The sequence below is a fragment of the Gopherus evgoodei genome, chromosome 9, assembly GCF_007399415.2.
Source record: "Gopherus evgoodei ecotype Sinaloan lineage chromosome 9, rGopEvg1_v1.p, whole genome shotgun sequence".
Classification (NCBI taxonomy): domain Eukaryota; kingdom Metazoa; phylum Chordata; order Testudines; family Testudinidae; genus Gopherus; species Gopherus evgoodei.
The window spans coordinates 84,644,593-84,662,724 of NC_044330.1; the positions used below are offsets into that span (position 1 = coordinate 84,644,593).

Consider the following 18,132-nt stretch of genomic DNA (forward strand, 5'->3'; position numbering starts at 1 on the left):
AACGCCCCTGAGCCCCGAGGTGAGAGGGGGGCTTCCAAATCTGAATCTAGGAATTAATCCTGTGGCTTGAGCCCATTTCTGTTACTAATAAAATGGGATGGTCAGGTGAGGATGGGCACTAGGCTCTGAGAAATCTCCAGATTCCTAATGAAAGGTTATAGAACAGCTGATGTTCTCATAGGAAAGCCAAGATTCCCCCCAGGGACCTTATCATTGTGCAACAACAGCCTGCTCAGGTCAGAAATGGATCTGCAGCCACTGCCAAAGACCTGTTCTGCTGAGGGAGGCCAAAGGCATTTATGCGACCACTCAGCAGCAGCCTGTCAGCTACATAAAGTATAATGAGCAGGAAGGCCCCATCCTCCTGATCCCTCTTGCAGTGTGGGGTGATCTCTCTTATGTGCAAGTCACAATCCTGGATGATTAACATTAGCAGGGTATGTCCTTGGTCCTGGCTAGGTGTTTAGAACTCTTACATGCAGAACTAGGGAGAGAATCAGATGCCTGGAGAAATAAACAAAACGTTTTCGAAACAAATGCTTTCCAACTAAGGATCTCACAGCACTTTACAAACATTATTACTTGAGGCCCCCAGCTTCTCTGGGAGGTAGATCAGTATTGTTATCTCCACTTTACAGATGGGGAAACTGAGGGACAGAGAGGGGGCAAGTGATTTACCCAAAGCCACACAGTAAGTCAGTAGCAGCAGAGACAGGAGTAGAACTAGGGTGTTCTGACTCCCACTTCTGTGTTCTAATCATGGTCAAAATCATCTGAACATTGCAGAAAGTCTGCTGCTGGGTTTCCGTACAGTTTCTACTGATGATTGGCCTTCAGCTTCCATATAATTAAGGACAAGCTATGTTCAAGGGAGGACACTGTAATCTCCTGCACCTTTAACCTCACTTTGCAGTCTCCCTTCCAGTTGACAACACACTTAGAAATGGATCACGAAAAGGTGCCCTCTTCTGGCCAAGACACACATTAGTCCACACTAAATAAAACGGCTGCCAAACACAAAAGTCAAAACAAACAAATCAACAAAACAAACAAACAACAGAAGATTCCTGGGAAACATATCTTCACTCCATCTGGCCACCCACCTCTATAAACAAAACCAAAACCAATGTGTCCGCGACAAACAAACCACCCACCAGTCCTGGGACTGTCATTATCTGGCTCCTTTCCTCCTGCAATTATGGGGACAAAACCAAAACACGCTACAAAATGTTCGGTTAGATGTATATATACAACTTGGCCAGAGGGGATGAGAAAACCAGAAGTGGGTGTTCTGGGCTAAGCTGCTCCATGTATCTATGTATGTTTGGCCTTAGCTTACTAGGTAAGTAATGCAACTGTTATTGTTTATCATTCACTTTTTGCTACCAGCACAGAACAAAGAGGTTTTCAAGATAATCCCTATTGTTAACACAAGCACTAGGGAAGCACAGCTGCATCTGGGCTCAAATGCTTGTTAAGGCTGCACACCCCCCCCCGCCTCACCCCGCATATAAGTGCCCTATTTGTTTCCTTCCCCTCAGGCATCTGACTGCTGAACAGTTGTTAGGAACTTGCTTAATTTGCAGCCACAAACATACATCTCATCCTTCTCCCTCCCCACTGCACACCATGGTCCCAGTCATAAGCATTTCTGAAGCTGGCTTTTATTTACAAAAATCCCCCTACGCTGATTTTTATTGTGGTGATTCTTTGGACTTTTGCATGTCTCCAATAAAGCCAAAGACACCCAAACACAGCTGCAAGTACTTCTGGACCTGGAATATAGGTGACCATCATGTACATGCGTCACTCCGCACCTGTCAATGGCAGTATGACTGGGAAATTTGTTACAGCAAGAGGGATGTGTCTGCATTGCAAGGGACACACAGATAAATGTAAGCAGCCAGATAGTCAGGTAACGGGGGTACTGTTCATAAGTGAAGAGCGTAATGCGCCTGGTTTGGTATCATACACAAAGTTACTGGGGCTCTTAAAAGTACAGTCCACTACAGAGGGGATATTTGGATCAAGGGGCTTGGTAATGAGATCCTGATCTTTTAATGTGAAATGAACGGATGGCCACTGTCCTAATCTTGTCCCTATCTAGCAGGCACATGAATACACATGGAAGTTCTTCCCCTACATAAGTAAGCCCCCTGCATCTCTCTCATCAGACTCTCAGGTCTGTGCTGTGCTGGTAGACATTGGGGGGGGGGGTACACTGTGTGTATCATAATGGCAGCTTCTGTCCCCACTCCATGCCACTCACTCAAATTTGGCCCGGCCAGCCCACAGCATCATGACAAAGGGGCAGCTGAGAAAACCTGAGCGATGATGTGACCCCATGCACCTGGTCCCAATACCTGGTGCAGGATGCTAAGCCCAACCAGCCCTGTGGGACCGGAGCCACAGAAGCCACTGCTGTGAGCAGAGTCCAGGGCAGGCTCTGAACCCACCCCCGAAGTCCTCGCACACTCTGGGGGCAGGACCTGACCTCCTTCCCAGCCTCTCCTGCCAGGCCTCCCACATGATACTTCGACACATTCTAGCAACCCAGTTTTGGTTGTGACCTACAGGTTGAGAAACCTGACCTATTACACCAGACCATGCTTCCTCTCTAGCTTTTATATGGCTCACATGTTGGAGCTTCCTTGTTTCCCTTGAGAAACTACTCCACAATTTAGGGCAAGTCTACACTTCAAAATTAAGCCGACCTAAGTTATGTAAACCTACAGCCATCACAGTAATTGAATCACTTTTACACATCCACACTACACTCCTTGTGTCAGCGGTGCGCGTCCTCACCAGGAGCACTTGCATTGATTTAACTGCCAGTGTGGGGCATTGTGGGACAGTTTCTGAAAAGCAGCAATAGTCAACATAAGCAACGCACTGTGTACACTGACACACGTCGCCCTAACTTCAGCGACTTAAACCCTACGCCTCTTGTGGAGATGGAGGTATTAGGTTGGGTTAGTGGGCGAGTTACATGGATGGAAGCTATGTTTTAGCGTAGACACTTATAGTTAGGTTGACATATCTCTGTAGCAGAGACCAGGCCTAAGAAATCTCAATGCTAGGAAAGGCCTACATTTCTTTTCCCTACACTACGAAGTTAGGTCAGCTTAACTCCATTGCTCAGGGCAGTGAAAACGTTTATACCCTGTGCGACGTAATGAAGCCAACCTAAGCACCAGTGTAGACACTCCTAGATACTGCCTCTTGGAAGGGTGAATTTATTACAGCAACGGAAGAACCCCTTCCACTGCTGTCGTATGTGTCTGCACTACAGAGCTACAGTGGCGCAGTTGCAGCTGTTGCATTTCTAATGTAACCATATCCCTTGGGCACCCCTTATGATTGCTCTTTCTCCTTGAGGTTGACACCCTTCAGATACAGGTGGCTTTCAGAGCACACAAGAGTGATTTGGTTTTGCAATATACATTGGCTTTGTAGAATAATGATGCAACATTTCCTTCCCCCAAAAGCAAAGGAAAGAAGGGCAAGAATTAGACTTTGTGACTGCAAGGATCTCACATGCTGGGCAAGGATTTATTACTACTAGGATACTCACAAGCTGTCCAGGCAGCAAAGCCACAAACACAGACCCTAAAGCAAATAACAGGAGAAGAAAGGAATATTTACTGCTGTTTCTTCAGAAGTGTTGGGCCAAATCTATCCCAGTGGATTCCAGAGGCCAGGCATAAATTTGGTCCATTCTACCTCAATTCAATAGGCACCAGTTTCATTCTTCAGCGGTATTGACAACTCTGGAAATACACCAGGCAGGCCTAGTTACCCTCTTACCAAGCCAAGGGTATTTTGATGGCATCTGGTGATGGGTATTTCATTTCATGGCTCTCACTGCCATGTCTTAATATGTTGGAAATCCCAGCACTTGCATCTTAATCCCATCCATTTGCTTCTATCAGGAATTAGTCAAGAATCAATTCCTCAGTTTCCAAAAGGAGTGGGCGGGGGGGAAGAGACAGACATACAACAGCAACATTCATAGGGTTTGATTTCATGTAACAAGGATCCTGTGTCTTTCCCAGTGCACAGGGTGATTGAAACACCAGCCACAGATCTCAGCGAAACAGCAGGAATTCGGCCAAGGAATCTGGATTATGCAGCCACTGCTAAAATAGAGTAAAACATCTCCAGCCACTGCAAGGGGGACAAGTTACTGAGCAAAGAGAGAGGAAGCAACCAGCTCAGTGACCCCAAACTCATCTGCTTCAAAAACCTGAGTGCTTGATCCTGCTCCCATTCAAATCAAGGGGGAGGGAGGTTACTGCTGAATTCATTGTGAGCTGGCCCTGAAATTGCATGCCAATAGTAGCCCAAAGGGACCACCAGAGGCAAGGGGATGATGAAGCAGCAAGCATCTCGGACCTCTCTGGGCTCTGCAGTATCAACCGGACTGCAGCTGACCAGTCAAAATAGCCTGGTGTGGGAAGTGGTTATTGTGCTTTGCAGTCAGGTGACCACAAAAGAAATCCACCTGGGGCATGGTAAAAAGGGGGAACGTTGGGAGGAAGGGAAGCGGAGACTGGTGTATTGTTCCCAAGATCGTGGAGGGTGGTCTGCAAGTCTAAGACAGTGCTTTTCAAACCTGGGCTATGGTCAGGAAGCAGAGTCCATGTTTACCAAGATAAATGAAAAGGCCCAGCCACAAAGCAAACAAGATGTTGGCTAATCCCACAAAAATCCTTGAACAGGGTCTGTCTGGCTTGGGAGCGGCAATGGCTTCTGAATACCATATCCTCAATAAGATGGACATACTGAGCCCTGCATTACTAATGCCAGGTCAGTCCAGAGTACACTCCTGCTCCTCTGAGCTCTCTCTCTTCACCAGCAAGGCTGGCCCTAGCTCCACAGTGTTATCATCCAGCACATTGAGATGAAGTCTTAGCACTAAAAAATTATTGAGATCTGAAATGCCAAATCTGGAAGTTGCAGGAAACTTCAAGGCCTGTTAAAGAAACCTAGCCCACAACATGTCATGCTGAATCCTCTGCTGACCATAGCTGTGTCCTTCATTCTGGGTGTTTGACACAACTCTGGGCCTACACAAGGGGAGGGTTAGGACAGTGACACACAAGGGATTAATGGAAACATCCTTTCAGGGTCCAGGAACATCATACACACAGGTTTTACAGAGTTGGTTATTTCAATGGCCAGTTTCTTTAGGATCCCCTTGTCCTTCCCTTGTTTCTCCTTTCCCCCGGAAACCTAACATTTCCTTCCAGGTAAGGAGAGTGGTAGTCAATCTCCTCCAGAACAGATCTATCCCATTCCTGAGGGATCATTTGATAGCAGCAAAAGTCACTCACTCTCCCCCAGGGCTGTGGGGCAGGTTCTAGACAGACTCTTCACTAAGCACTAGAGTGGTTGAGAAACAGGGAAAAAATGATGAGAAAAAATTCAAAGTTTTCCCATTGCACAGGAGTCAATGTGGATCAATATTCCTGTCTGGTTTTTGCAAAAATTTCCCTTGTTTTTCATCTATATATTTTTATCAACACTTTTATTCAAATAATTTTCAAAATCATTATCAAAATTTGTTTTCCTAAACTGTGGGTTGGTTTGTTTGACTAAAAAATTGAGTTCTAACACAAAGTTAAAAATTATTTTAAAAGGTTGATAAAAGCTAGATAAAAGAAGTCAAAGAACATTTCACAAAATACAGAAAATATTGATAATGTTGACAATTGTTCGTGAAAAGTTTTGTTAAAAAAAATTTAAATTAAAAAAACTTTACATGTAAAAATTTGTGAACTAAATTAATTGATTATACCCCTGTCAGAAGTGAAAATCCTGGTAGCTAAATGATGTATCTCACAATGCATCCAGTCTAGACAAGAGAGACTAAGGGGAGATGTAGTCAACTACAAATACACTAACAGGATACATGGTGGTGGGACAGGAATCAAGTATTCTACAAGAATGTTTTTCACTGGGTGAAAAGCTAGACCCAAAGTACACTGCTTATATGAAGGGAACCAAGACAGCAAACTCAGTAGGGGTACAGTGCATAGTTATAACTAGAGCAGGTCAAAAATTTTCCAGCTGAACAGTTTTCTGTTAGAAAACACTGATTTGACAAAATTAAAATGTTTTGCAGGAACTTCCCCCTGATGATCCATATGTGGTATGTTGTGTAGAGAGGGGAGAATAACACATAACAAAAACTCTGGCCCCGCTCCCAAAACCTAACAAGCTAAGAAGGGCTAGTATTTTTATTTTATTTGGGTTTCAAATAATAAAGACACCTAGGTGCCCTGATGTAATTAATCACATAATAAATACAATTAAATTAAACCTCAGCAGCATTAAAATCATTTCCACAGGAACTCAGACTGCCAACCACCCACCTCCTTTACCATCCTGGAAACACCACCTCAGACTTCCCCAGAGACCTTGTCTTTTGCAGTGTGCCCAGAAAGTCACCAAATTTGAGCTCTTTCAGATCAAAGTCCCAGAGACACCCTGCCATAAGCTGCCCTCTCTGTTTTTATAGATCAGCCTGTTTTTTCAACCCAGTGCCATGAAAACAGCTCCTAAGCCCTAGACCTCTTGCAGCCTCCTCTGAGCTACACATCCACCTGCCACATTTGCATGCCCTCTTCTCCCATATACCACCCTCCAGAGACCTGCACATCTGAGTCGCCCCCAAGCCTTCTCCCCAGATCATCAGGTCCCCATTGGGAGGATGCTGTGTAACATATGCACAATGCCTCCCACTCTAACTCCATCCCTAAATTTGCCCACAATATCCAGGCTATTCTAATGAGTGTTGATTCCAACCACCTGTTTGTGAGCCCACTGGAGCCAAAATTCCCTAGTGACATTCCTAATGGGAATGTTAGTAAGTTTAATAATTTGCCATTAATCAATTAAATGTTGGTCCTGGACTTGTGATTTGTGCTGAAGTCTATCTCTCTCTTTTCCTCTGTTTTGACACACAGTAGTAACAGAGATGTCAGAAAACTTTAGAACCGACATCTTGATTTTTATGGAGCCATAATTCAGAAACCATTCACCTGAGTCACTTCAGGTTTGCGAGAAAGCCCCTACATTCAGCCTAGATGTAACATATGAACGTCGTATGATTTCTTTTGCAGGGGGAAAGAGGGGATTTTAGAATGGCTGCCCAGCGTGCCAAAAGCCCAACTTATTATAAACACACCATTCAGCCTTCATTTTCGGAGCAGCTGCCATCACTCCATAATACTTTATAGCTTAGACTCATACTACATTGCTGGAGGCTCCTGCTGGATCTAAATGTATTTAAAAATGAACAATGGTTTGAAATCCCTCCACCTCAGCACAAGGTAAAATCTGTCACTTCCCAACACAGAACAGCTCCCAGGTTGCAGGCTGTTTGTAGGACAGGGATTGCTTTAGCAACATCAGCCCCCAAGAGGGATTTAAAACCAAACCACTGGTCAGTGTGCACATGAAGCCCCCCCATCCCACAATCCCTGGAAAGTCTGGGACTTTTCTTTTGATTTTCCTCCCCCTGCTGCCTCCCACTCTCTTCAGATCTAAAACATATGGAAACGCGGAGAGTGCCCAGATCAGACACGTGGCAGTGAGAGAAGGGGAACAGCTTAAACAACCCAGGGACAGAGAAAAGGGCAGACACGGATAAGGCAGAAACAGTGAAAGGGGGACAGATAGAGATCCTAGGATAGAAGAAAGACGGGCAGATGCTGAGGGAGAGACAGAGGGATGAACAGACGCTGATAGGACAGACAGATACAGGGAAAGCAACAGACAGACAAAGATCCTCTTGGGAAAGACGGAAGGACAGACATTGATTGAGCCATATAGGGACAGGCATGGGGGTAGGGGGAAGGACAGACAGACTGGGGAAGACAGATCCTGGGGCAAGGAGAAGGACAGACAGGATCAGGCAGGTCATGGGGCAGGGAAAAGGACAGACAGACAGGGGAAGGCAGTGAGGGCGGATTCTGGGGCAGGGGGGAGGACAGACAGGGGAAGGCACATACTGGGGCAGGGGGAAGGACAGACAGACAGGGGAAGGCAGATAATGGGAAGGGGGGCGGGAAAGACAGACAGACAGGGGAAGGCAGATACTGGGGCAGGGGGGGGGGACAGACAGAAAGGGGAAAGCAGATCCTGGGACAGGGGAAAGGAGACAGACAGACAGGGGAAGGCAGATCCTGGGGCAGGGGGAAGGACACAGACAGACAGGGGAAGGCAGATCCTGGGGCAGGGGGAAGGACAGACAGCCCGGGGGGGGCAGATCCTGGGGCAGGGGGGAGGACAGACAGACTGTCAGCCCGGGGAAGGGAGATCCTGGGGCAGGAGGAAGGACAGACAGCCGGGGGGAGACAGATCCTGGGACAGGGGGAAGGACAGACAGCCCGGGGAAGGCAGATCCTGGGGCAGGGGGAAGGACAGAGACAGATAGACAGCCCGGGGAAGGCAGCTCCTGGGGCAGGGGGGAGGACAGAGACCGACAGACAGCCCGGGGAAGGCTAATCCTGGGGCAGGGGGAAGGACAGACAGCCCGGGGAAGGCAGATCCTGGGGCAGGGGGAAGGACAGAGACAGATAGACAGCCCGGGGAAGGCAGCTCCTGGGGCAGGGGGGAGGACAGAGACCGACAGACAGCCCGGGGAAGGCTAATCCTGGGGAAGGGGGAAGGACAGACAGCCCGGGGAAGGCAAATCCTGGGGCAGGGGGAAGGACAGAGACAGACAGACAGCGCGGGGAAGGCAAATCCTGGGGCAGGGGGGAGGAAGATCCTCTGCTCACCTGGCCCCGGCTCTCGACCTCCCCCTTTCCGGCCCCAGCGCCTCCACGTGCAGGGCGCCGCGGCTCTCTGGAAGCGGAGCTTGAAGGACCGTTTGCTCCAGGGCTCAGCCCGCCGCCGGCTCGGACTCTCCATCGGCGCCGCGGGCCGAGTGCGGCGCGGGCAGGGCGAGCCGGCCCGTCCCCTGCTCCTGCCCACGCTCTGCCCCGGCTCCGCCGCCTCCAGCGCCCGCCCCGCGGCCGGGTCTCACCCCCAGGACCAGTCCGGCGCCTGGGCACGGCCGGGTGCAGCGGGCGCAGGATCTCCCCCAGCCCCAGCCCATCGTCGCGGCGCCTCGCCCTTCCCGCAGCCCAGAGGCTCCAGCATCCCTCGGCTCTACCGCAAAAGCTCCTTCGGGGGTCTCCTGCAGCCCCTGCACTGCCCCCTGCGCCCCGCTGGGCCGGGCGGGGGCTTACGTGGCTGTGCCGGCTTCACGGAAACCAAGCCCAGGGCACAGCGCTGGAGAGCAACAGCCGGTACCCACGGGGCTCTGCAGCGCCCAGCGGTCTGGGGACTGAGCCTGGGCTCCCAGCCCGCCCCTCGACCGTACCTTTTATCAGTAAATAGGGGTAAATGTCATTTCACCAGCCACAGCCACACAAACGTATTTCCATCAATCACACGCAAAAGAAACAGGCTGCTTGAAAACTTATTCGAGTGGGATTTCAAGGACACTGCACATTTTGACATGTGATGTCAACAACTGGTGTTTTAACAGTTCTAAAGCTTTCACTTTTGGAATCTCAACCTGGACTGTCATTAAATAACTATGGTCTTGGCCTCCCATCATTTCCCACACTGGAGAACCTTTAAATTGGAAAAAAAATGCTTACAAATGCTGATGTTATGAGTCAAAATTAAAAAAAAAATTCTGCCCAGTCCCCCCCCTCTCTCTCTCACTCACACACACACACACACACACACACACACACACACACACACACACACACTCTCTCTCTCTCTCTCTCTCTCTCTCTCTCCCCCCCCCCCCAAGGCCCATATCCTTTTAATTTTCCTTCCCATCACTTGGTCCCTCTCCAACTCCTTCATCACTTCTATGATGCAACCAGTTGCTTTTTTCCTGTAGGATAGGCTCATTGTTGATGGTGCTGCTTCTTCATTACAGGATCTTACCAATGACAGGGGGTTTTCACAGGGAGGAGCCTTCCACTGCCTAGTCACAGCCCTCATTGTTCGCTGCTGCGCTTCCCCAATGCCTCATGTTCCCACATTGCAGTCATGTGCCTGCTGCAGCCAAGAAGAACTTTCACTTCCTTTCAACATAGGTACTTACATGGGTGAGGGGCTCACGGAACAATGAAATGGGGTCAGAGCCCATGGGCCAAGTACACTGCTTCAGCATCATCTCAGCTCCTGCCAGGCCAGTGTGCTAAGCAAGATCAGGAGTCAAATACAAATTTCCCAAACAGCAGCCTAGAGTATACATCATGGAGCCACCAGAACTGTGTGACTTAACACGTTATTCCTCTTATTTTCCCATCTATCTCAAAGTGTATTCAACAGCATCTTAGCTTCTCTGGGTCATACATCTCCACTGAAAGGGAGAAAAGTGTGTTTTTAACTTGGGTTACCTTGCCTCAGTTAGGTAACTGAGATTAACACAACCATTAAGACACAGCAACTTGGCTTTTAACTCACGTTAGCAACTTAAGCTCAACCTGTCTCCACTATCAGTTTGAACTCGAGCTGCTAAACCAAATTAAAAGACGAGCTGACATATTTTCACTGCTATTTTAACCTGAGTTAGCTAACCCAAATTAAATCCCCACCTATTTTTCCAGTGAAGACATACACTAATATATCGCTCTGAAGATCAGGAAACTCTTAGCCCTCTTAGGCCACTGAACAATCTCCCAATGGAAGGAGTGGGAGCCCCAGCACTTAGGACATTTAAGCCTGGACTGAATAATACCTTTGTTGACAAGCAGGTGGAGTAGACCTGGCTGGCCAGATTTTAACAATGTCTGCTTTTCTTTCATCTTATTGGAATGTTCTGAATAACTCTAGATCAGTGGTTTTCAATCTTTTTTCATTTGCAGACCCCTAAAAAATTTCAAATGGAGGTGTGCAGCCCTTTGGAAATCTTTGACAGTCTGTGGACCCCCACGGGCCCGCAGATCACAGGTTGAAAAGCACTGCTCTAGACACATGCACTACAGTATTACAAAGTACCCACCGGCCTCTTGCATACCTGCAGGCGAATATAGTAGAGGTCTCCCCAGGCAGAAGGAGGAATGGATCCAGTAACAATGTCCAAAGAGGAGGCATTATATTTCTTTTGCATTTTTAGGCAGATTATTTGCAGAGGCTCTTACCGTAGAAAAACATAGGCACAGCTCAATTTCTTTGCCTTTCAGTGGATTCCATTACTTCTCATTTCATGCAAGTAAAGAAATGCACTCAAATTTGCCTTATGGTCCTTTTGGTCTCCCACAAGCTGTCCAGAGGATGTACATACTCGCGTACTTTCTAGCCTGCAATTTCTTTTCTGTTTCTTTGAATGACTCCCTTGCTGCCTTGGAAAAAATTTCCCCCCATGTGTTGAACATAAAGAAGCAATTCCTTTGGTATCAGACAATTGGGGCCTTGTTGCTGCTAATTATTCCCCACACTCACTTCTTGTAAACAATTTGCATTCTGGTCAATGCAAGGAATAATCCCATTCCCTGGTGAGGACTCTTCCAATTCTGTCCCTCAAAGAATATCCGAGGCTGTTTGATAGGATCAGGTGCTGAAAGTGGGATCAGCACATTGTCAGCTGCAGGAGACAGAAGAACTTCCATGTCTGAAGTTAAAACCCCAGAAGGACATTGGAACCAAATCAGGGGATCGGAACTGCAGTTCAACTCCACAATCCAGTAACTCCACCGCAGAGAAGGTGTATGGTAGGAAGGGAGTAGGAAATAAAAGACTGCACAAGAAACAGTTTGGCATTTCATAACAAGCTAGAAATGCTTCTTGCTTCTGAGAGTTAGTTTTCAAGTGACCATCTATGGGGAAAGTTGCAGTTTGTGGTCAAATTGCTTTAAGAAACATTTTTTATGATTTAGTTTTGGTTTGTTTCATGGGAGTTGGTACTGTGGCATCAGGGCCATGTGAATGCAGAAAGCTGCCCCTTGGACTAGTCTGGAAAGGGTGGATGGATATGAGGATTGTTTTATTCAGAGACATTTGCAGGTGCTGTGGCTTTCTCCTAAGGGCCTAAAAGGCGCCAGGGGACAAACAGGAGATGTTTATCTTTAACCCCTCCCTTATAACTGCCTTGGAAAGTGCCCCATGACTTTATATGGGAGCTATGTTCCCTGAGTCCCACTCATGACCATGAGGTGGCACCTCCTGCTGAGAAGTGGCAGTACAATGATATCTGCCTCTGGGTGACCATTCAGAGTTATGGAAACTGCAGCGTGGAAACGCGTGTTTCCAGGAGCAGCTTTGAAATTGTATTTTAGTTGAGCAATATAAAGCCCGCATGGATAAAAACATCCCTGGATGACAGGCATAAACAATCAGAGTTTATAAATCATGAACTGGACTGAATGGCTCAACTGCAGAGTCTCCAGCAACAAACCACCATGCACAAAGGGGGGATGCGAGGGGGGAATTAAATGGTCATGGATAAACTGAACCAAACAGAAAGTGCTTAGAAGTTCAGAAACAATTGCAGAGGCTTCTTTTGGGGCAGAAAGAGGGATTTCCAAAGATCCTAACATTGAGGGGTGACTGTCTCAAGATCCAGAATGAATCTAAGGAAAGAGAGCAAAGGCCACGTGTTTGCTCTCAGATTGCCTTGGCATAGGGTGACCAGATAGCAAGTGTGAAACATCAGGATTGAGGGGGAAGTAATAGAAGCTTATATAAGACAAAGCCCCGAACATCAGGACTGTCCCTATAAACACAGAACATCTGGTCACCCTACCTTGGCACGGCAAATTTTAATGCATATATTTTTATTTAAAAAGTAAGGATTTACCTCCTTAAGGCATTCGAACTAACCACTCCCGTTTCCAGCTGTTTGATCACAGCCTCTGCTGATGGAGTTCCATGCAAGGCATTGTAGTGGGAGGGGAAAGGGGCCACTTAAAAAGCAGTGCCTTCACCCCTAGTCACACAGCCAAAAAGACTCAAAGATCTTCAGCTAGAAAGTGCCCAAGACACTGGGGAGCAAATAGTCTTACCAGGAGGGTCTTGTTTCAAATCTGCCTGAGACACAACAGAAGGGTCTGGGAGTTTCTTTTTTAACAAAAGGTATCAGAGCTTCAGAATGACTCATCAGCTGAGCACAAGGCTGACCACATAGAGTGAGACAGAGAGAGAGAGAAGAGGAAGGAGAATTGAGATTCCCTTCCATCACATGTCAAGTCAAACAGCAGCATCAAAACCACTAATAATCACATTCAGCTCATTTTTTCCCTACCTCTGCAACTGGAACCCGGACTGGTGACTGTATTTTCCACTATGTAACAAGCATTTTTTAAAAAAAAATTGTTGAAGTCCAAATGGAAACTGGTCATCATTTCAAATGTTTCCCATCCCCATGTGTAATGAGTTTGTCGGCTCTTTCCAATTGACTTTGCCTTTTGCAACCTTTCCGATCAGTTGTTGCCTTGGCTTTGCGCTCAAACGCACTCAGAAAGCCAGAATGAGATTTAACGCTTTTTTGTGTGGAATTGCTTAACATCCCATTACAGCCACACGCAAACCTTGCTGCCACCATGATCTTTTGCTGAGGCCCTTTTCAGCATGTCTCGATACACAAATTCCATTCTTTTCACCAGCTGGACTAATACCCAACCATCACCCAGTTGTATCCAGTCTGTGTGTAGATCAATAGCAGTGGGAGCACTAAAAATACAAATTTGGAGAGAGAGAGAAAAAAACTACTCTCTTTTCCAAGTTACTTGAAAGCAGCGCCCAATCACAATCTATTCGGAGCTTCCTGATCAACAAGTGACTCAGACCAAATCCCAACCATTCTCTTTGGACAACTCAACCCAGTAACACAATTAAACAAATGCACAATGCCACAGCCTGGAGAGTGAATGCAGACTTGGTCAGGAACAAAAATAGAAGGTCCATATACCTAAGCCAGAAGACTAGAACTTACAGAAGACGACTCCAGAAAGCTCATGTATAAATATAAAGTGAGTGTAACCCAGCTGTGATGATACATAGCTAACATTTTCATTTGGTTATTTTGGAACTCCAAACACTGCATACTGATCTATTCCCCAGGTGTGTTATCTCAGAGAGCTCTGCTGAGGCAGACCACTTTGGAGAATCACTGTTGCTTGATATTTTTTTTGTTTAAAAGACAGGATTGTTAGACCTCACCTTGTCATCAGCTGCTTGGAAAGCTACAGTGGGGCTGCTATTTACTGCTATTTGCAAAGGGCAGATAGGAATTACCCTCCCTGTAGCGAATGCTCTCAAGCCTCATTTCTTGGACAAACATTATATAGATGTATTTGTATTTAGAGTGTGGCCCGTGTGTAATTCTTTCCGTCTTGTTTTGCCCAGAACAATAGATGGAAAGTTTGGTTGTTGTCATTAAGGAAGTGAAGGGGTAGAAGACCTATGAAAATGCAGCCTCAGTCCTTGAACAGAATCTACCTGAAGGATAGGCTTGGTGCCAGGGAGTACTCATGTTTTGTGTGTGAGAAACAGGGCAAAGCTGCTGTGTAAGATGGGAACACAGCAAAAGGGAAGGGAGAGAAGGAGAATTCTCCACTGGGAAAATCGGGAGCCGATGGGATGTGGCAAAGAGGCAGTAGTTTTAGTTAATAGCGTCTGGGGATGGGAGGATCCATAGCAGAACAACTAAAGTTTCCCCTCTGTTTAGCTAATATCCTGGAATTTAGAGAATGGTTCTAGCTATTTCAGTCTCAGGATAAAATTATGCCAGTTGTCTGGGGGATGGGGAGCGCAGGGGATTAGCACTGATATCTGGAATGTTTCATCTCTCTGGATCCTATACAGGCAGGTTATTAGCAATGGCTGTTAGGTGACCTATGTGAAATTTAGCGGGCGTTTCAGTCCAGTTCTGAATGGACAAAAACCGCCATCACAATAAGCATTGATTGCCATCAGTGGCAGGGACAGTTTTAGCAGAGTGGCCCCAGATTGAATGAGCCACAGACACTTGAACCCCTCCCCTCTTTAAAGAGATGGGAAAAAATACAGATTTTCATTACTGACAGAGGGCTTTGATCGCGTCATATCCAGCTATTCTGTGAAACAGCAACAATGGGAATTCCACAGAACAGGAGGTCAGTTAGAGAGGTCCCTGCAGCATGACTAGCTGATCTCAGATCCTGCATGTTAATAGGTAGGATTTTAAAAGGAATTTGAGGACTGTTTTTGTTGTGGAACAGGAAATGGCCCAGAAAGTCAATCCAGGTAGTTTCCCAGGGGACAATGGACAGGATTATGGAGAAGTGCGTATTGTGACCATGCTTTGCAGAGGATGGAAGGACTAGGACAGGCACTTTCCTACTCTGCTACAAGGCATAAACATTGAACAACCTCCCCCCTCCAGCAAGCAACTTCTCACCTCTTGAAATCCTACCTCTTTTATGAGGTCTCTGACACTGTGCTCACCCACAAAGCCTTCATAACCTCTTGCTCTGAACTGCTGCCCTACCTATCATAAGCACCTACTAAGATTTACAGATGGACCTGTGCTGCAAAGTTTGGATATAGATCCCCTTTCTCCCAATGCTCAGGCAGGATCTCTAATTAGATTATAAAAATTTCAGAGGAGGGAACTTCTCTTGTAACTGTGGCTGCCACATTGATTGAACTACTATTGACAGGGTCTTCTTAAACCCATGGGGTTCAGGCCTGGGCTTCTGTACTCTAACTCTTCTCCCTGGAAATATCAGAGGTGGTACTTGTATCATTCTGGTAAATATATAGGGCATAAAACCACAAGCCTACATTTTAACAGGCCAGATTTCAAGGTTTCTTTCATTAACCTTGCCCCTTGGTATCTGATACCAGTCTGCAGACAAAATGTGGAGCGAATGACACAGAAATAGCCAACCATGTCTTTGATCAGTCCATATAATTGCAAACACCACACATGCAAATTCTCTAATACAAAAATAAAGAGCCGCTTAGCTAAGAAAGAGATTTTATTAATCCTGTGTTTTGATCCAAAGACTTTGTGCAGCTCCTCATTAGTGTCCCTCTAGTGGCCAGTTCCAGGCTGCAGCCTGGAACTGAACAGGCCTGGCAGGCATAGAGATGGCAGGGAAGCTGCAGAGCTGGAGGACTGTGAAATTAAAGATAGTGCTTTTCTAGTTTAACTACATATTTGCCAGGAAGCCCTAATTCTACAGACGTCTTTAACCGAGAAATACCAGTATCATCCTTCCCCTCCCCTAAAAGTCTTAATTGTGGATGTGATTTGTTTGCTGGGGCAAAATATCTCGCTGGCCCTTTCACTTGCACACATGGCTCTTTAACCTTCGTTAACAAGCTCTCAAGATTCATGTTGTTAATCTCCCCAGTGAAAGGGTGAAGAGAGACCACCCAGGATTATGCTCCAGTCCCATTCACAAAGCACCCCTTGTTACCAGAAGCTTTCCACCGGCTAGGGCTCAGAGCTAAATCTAATCTTTTAGTGGCTGAAAAACGAGCAAGGTCATTGCCCTCCAGTTATGAAAACTACCTTGGAGATCCCCACACACATGCCATAAGCTAGCAACAGTAATGTGTTTCCTGTTTCACTCTGGAAAAGACTCCAGTCCTTCCTCCCCCTCCCCTTTTCTGTTGCTGCCCAGGGATAATTATTTAAAGGGATTTCTCTTGACCTTTTCTATGTCAAGAAAAGAGGAGAGAATGTGGCCTCAGGATGCTTCAGGGCCCCTGTAACTATTTCCAGGGCTGCTAAAACTGACCTTGTCTGAGGAAACCACTAGGCAAGGAGGGGGCTTGTGCCAGCCTTGTTCTCGGAATTCCCATGCGGCAGAGGGCTTGCAACACACCGTGCAGACAGAGCCAACAGCTACATCTACTCCCAGAAAAATCCCTGAACTGTCATTTTCCCTCAGCACAGCTCCATAGGTGGGAGCAAAGGTGGAAGCTGCAGATAAGGGGCAGGCGTTTTCACCCTGGCCGATTTGGAGAACTTGATGGTAAAACTCCCACGCTTTGTCTGCACTCAACCTTGCTCCCAGCTGCACTAGTGGAGAATTACAGTTCCAACTATCCCCAGGGCAAATGCAGCCAAACAGCCTCATGTCACAAAAGAGAGATTTTTTTTAAATCGCAAACCGGGCAAAGTAAAAGAAGCAGGTATGAAAACAAAATGTACATCTCAGCCATAGAGCTACTGACAGCTGGGCTGTTCCTTGGCATCAGTGGACTTAAAAATCAGTGCAGAGTGTGATCACAGTGCATTTCCTCCCACCTGCTATCCATCAGCACAGAGTGTTACATGCCTTTAGCCTGAGCGGCTAACGCCTGGCACACTCAAAAAGCCCAGTTACTCCAGAAGGAATTTTGGGTGTGCAAGGAACGCAGAATTGGGCCTTGAATGATGGCTCTCAATATTTTTGGGCAGCAGTATTGGTTTACCAAGGTGAGGCCCTCAGCCTTTAAGGTGCTGAAGACTTCCCATGAGGTGCTGGGCATTACCAACTCCCATTTAAGTCAAAGGAGGTGAGGGTGCTCAGTATCTGGCAGGATCAAGCCCTAACTCCTCAAGGGTCTTGGCTGGCATGCTCTAGCCACCTTGCAGCTCTGCAGGCTGCTTCTGCTCATGCACAGTCCAAGCCCCATGGCGGGTTAAGGTGCAGACAGCAGAATGAGGTGTGAACAGTGGCAATGCACTGGAGCCCCTCACTAAGCCTAGTCTATCAATCACTGAACAAACATTCACTAGTATCTGCGCAGCACCTGGGCAAGGCAAAGCTCTTGTAAACAAACTCAATGTCATTTAAAGCCCTAACTATGAGAAGAGGCACGTGTCTCCCATTACCTGGGAAGCAATACATTATTTGCATCAGAGAGAGCCCTGATGCCCACTGGTGCAAATAGAAGCAAACACTGATTGTAAACTCACATTGATAACAGCTGCTTCCTGGCCACTGCTTCAGCAAAGGCACCAGGAGCAGCAGTGAGGAGCTGATGCCTCTTAAGATGCCTAAGTCCCCCAAAGCAGCCTAGGATCTGTGACTCGCCCCCTTCCTCTCGGATAGCCCAATCTAAGCCTCATTATGAGAACTCAGGGTTCCACTAAGCCAAGGTTTTAAACTGGCCACTCTAAAGGTTCCCAGAGAC

At 46.9% G+C, this 18,132-nt stretch overlaps 1 protein-coding gene across 6 annotated transcripts in view; it reads right to left on the bottom strand.

Moving 5' to 3' along the window:
* The window catches only part of STARD8 (StAR related lipid transfer domain containing 8), a 150,892-nt gene that overhangs the window by 96,274 nt on the left and 36,486 nt on the right, over positions 1 to 18,132 (bottom strand). Inside the window, exon 1 of one of the 6 annotated variants that reach the window (XM_030574884.1) lies at positions 8,790 to 8,885. The exons of the other annotated variants lie outside the window; for them this stretch is intronic. The gene's annotated coding sequence lies outside the window, so the exon portion shown is untranslated. Of the gene's footprint in view, positions 1 to 8,789; positions 8,886 to 18,132 lie in introns of those variants that run through there. 6 annotated transcript variants of the gene reach the window in all.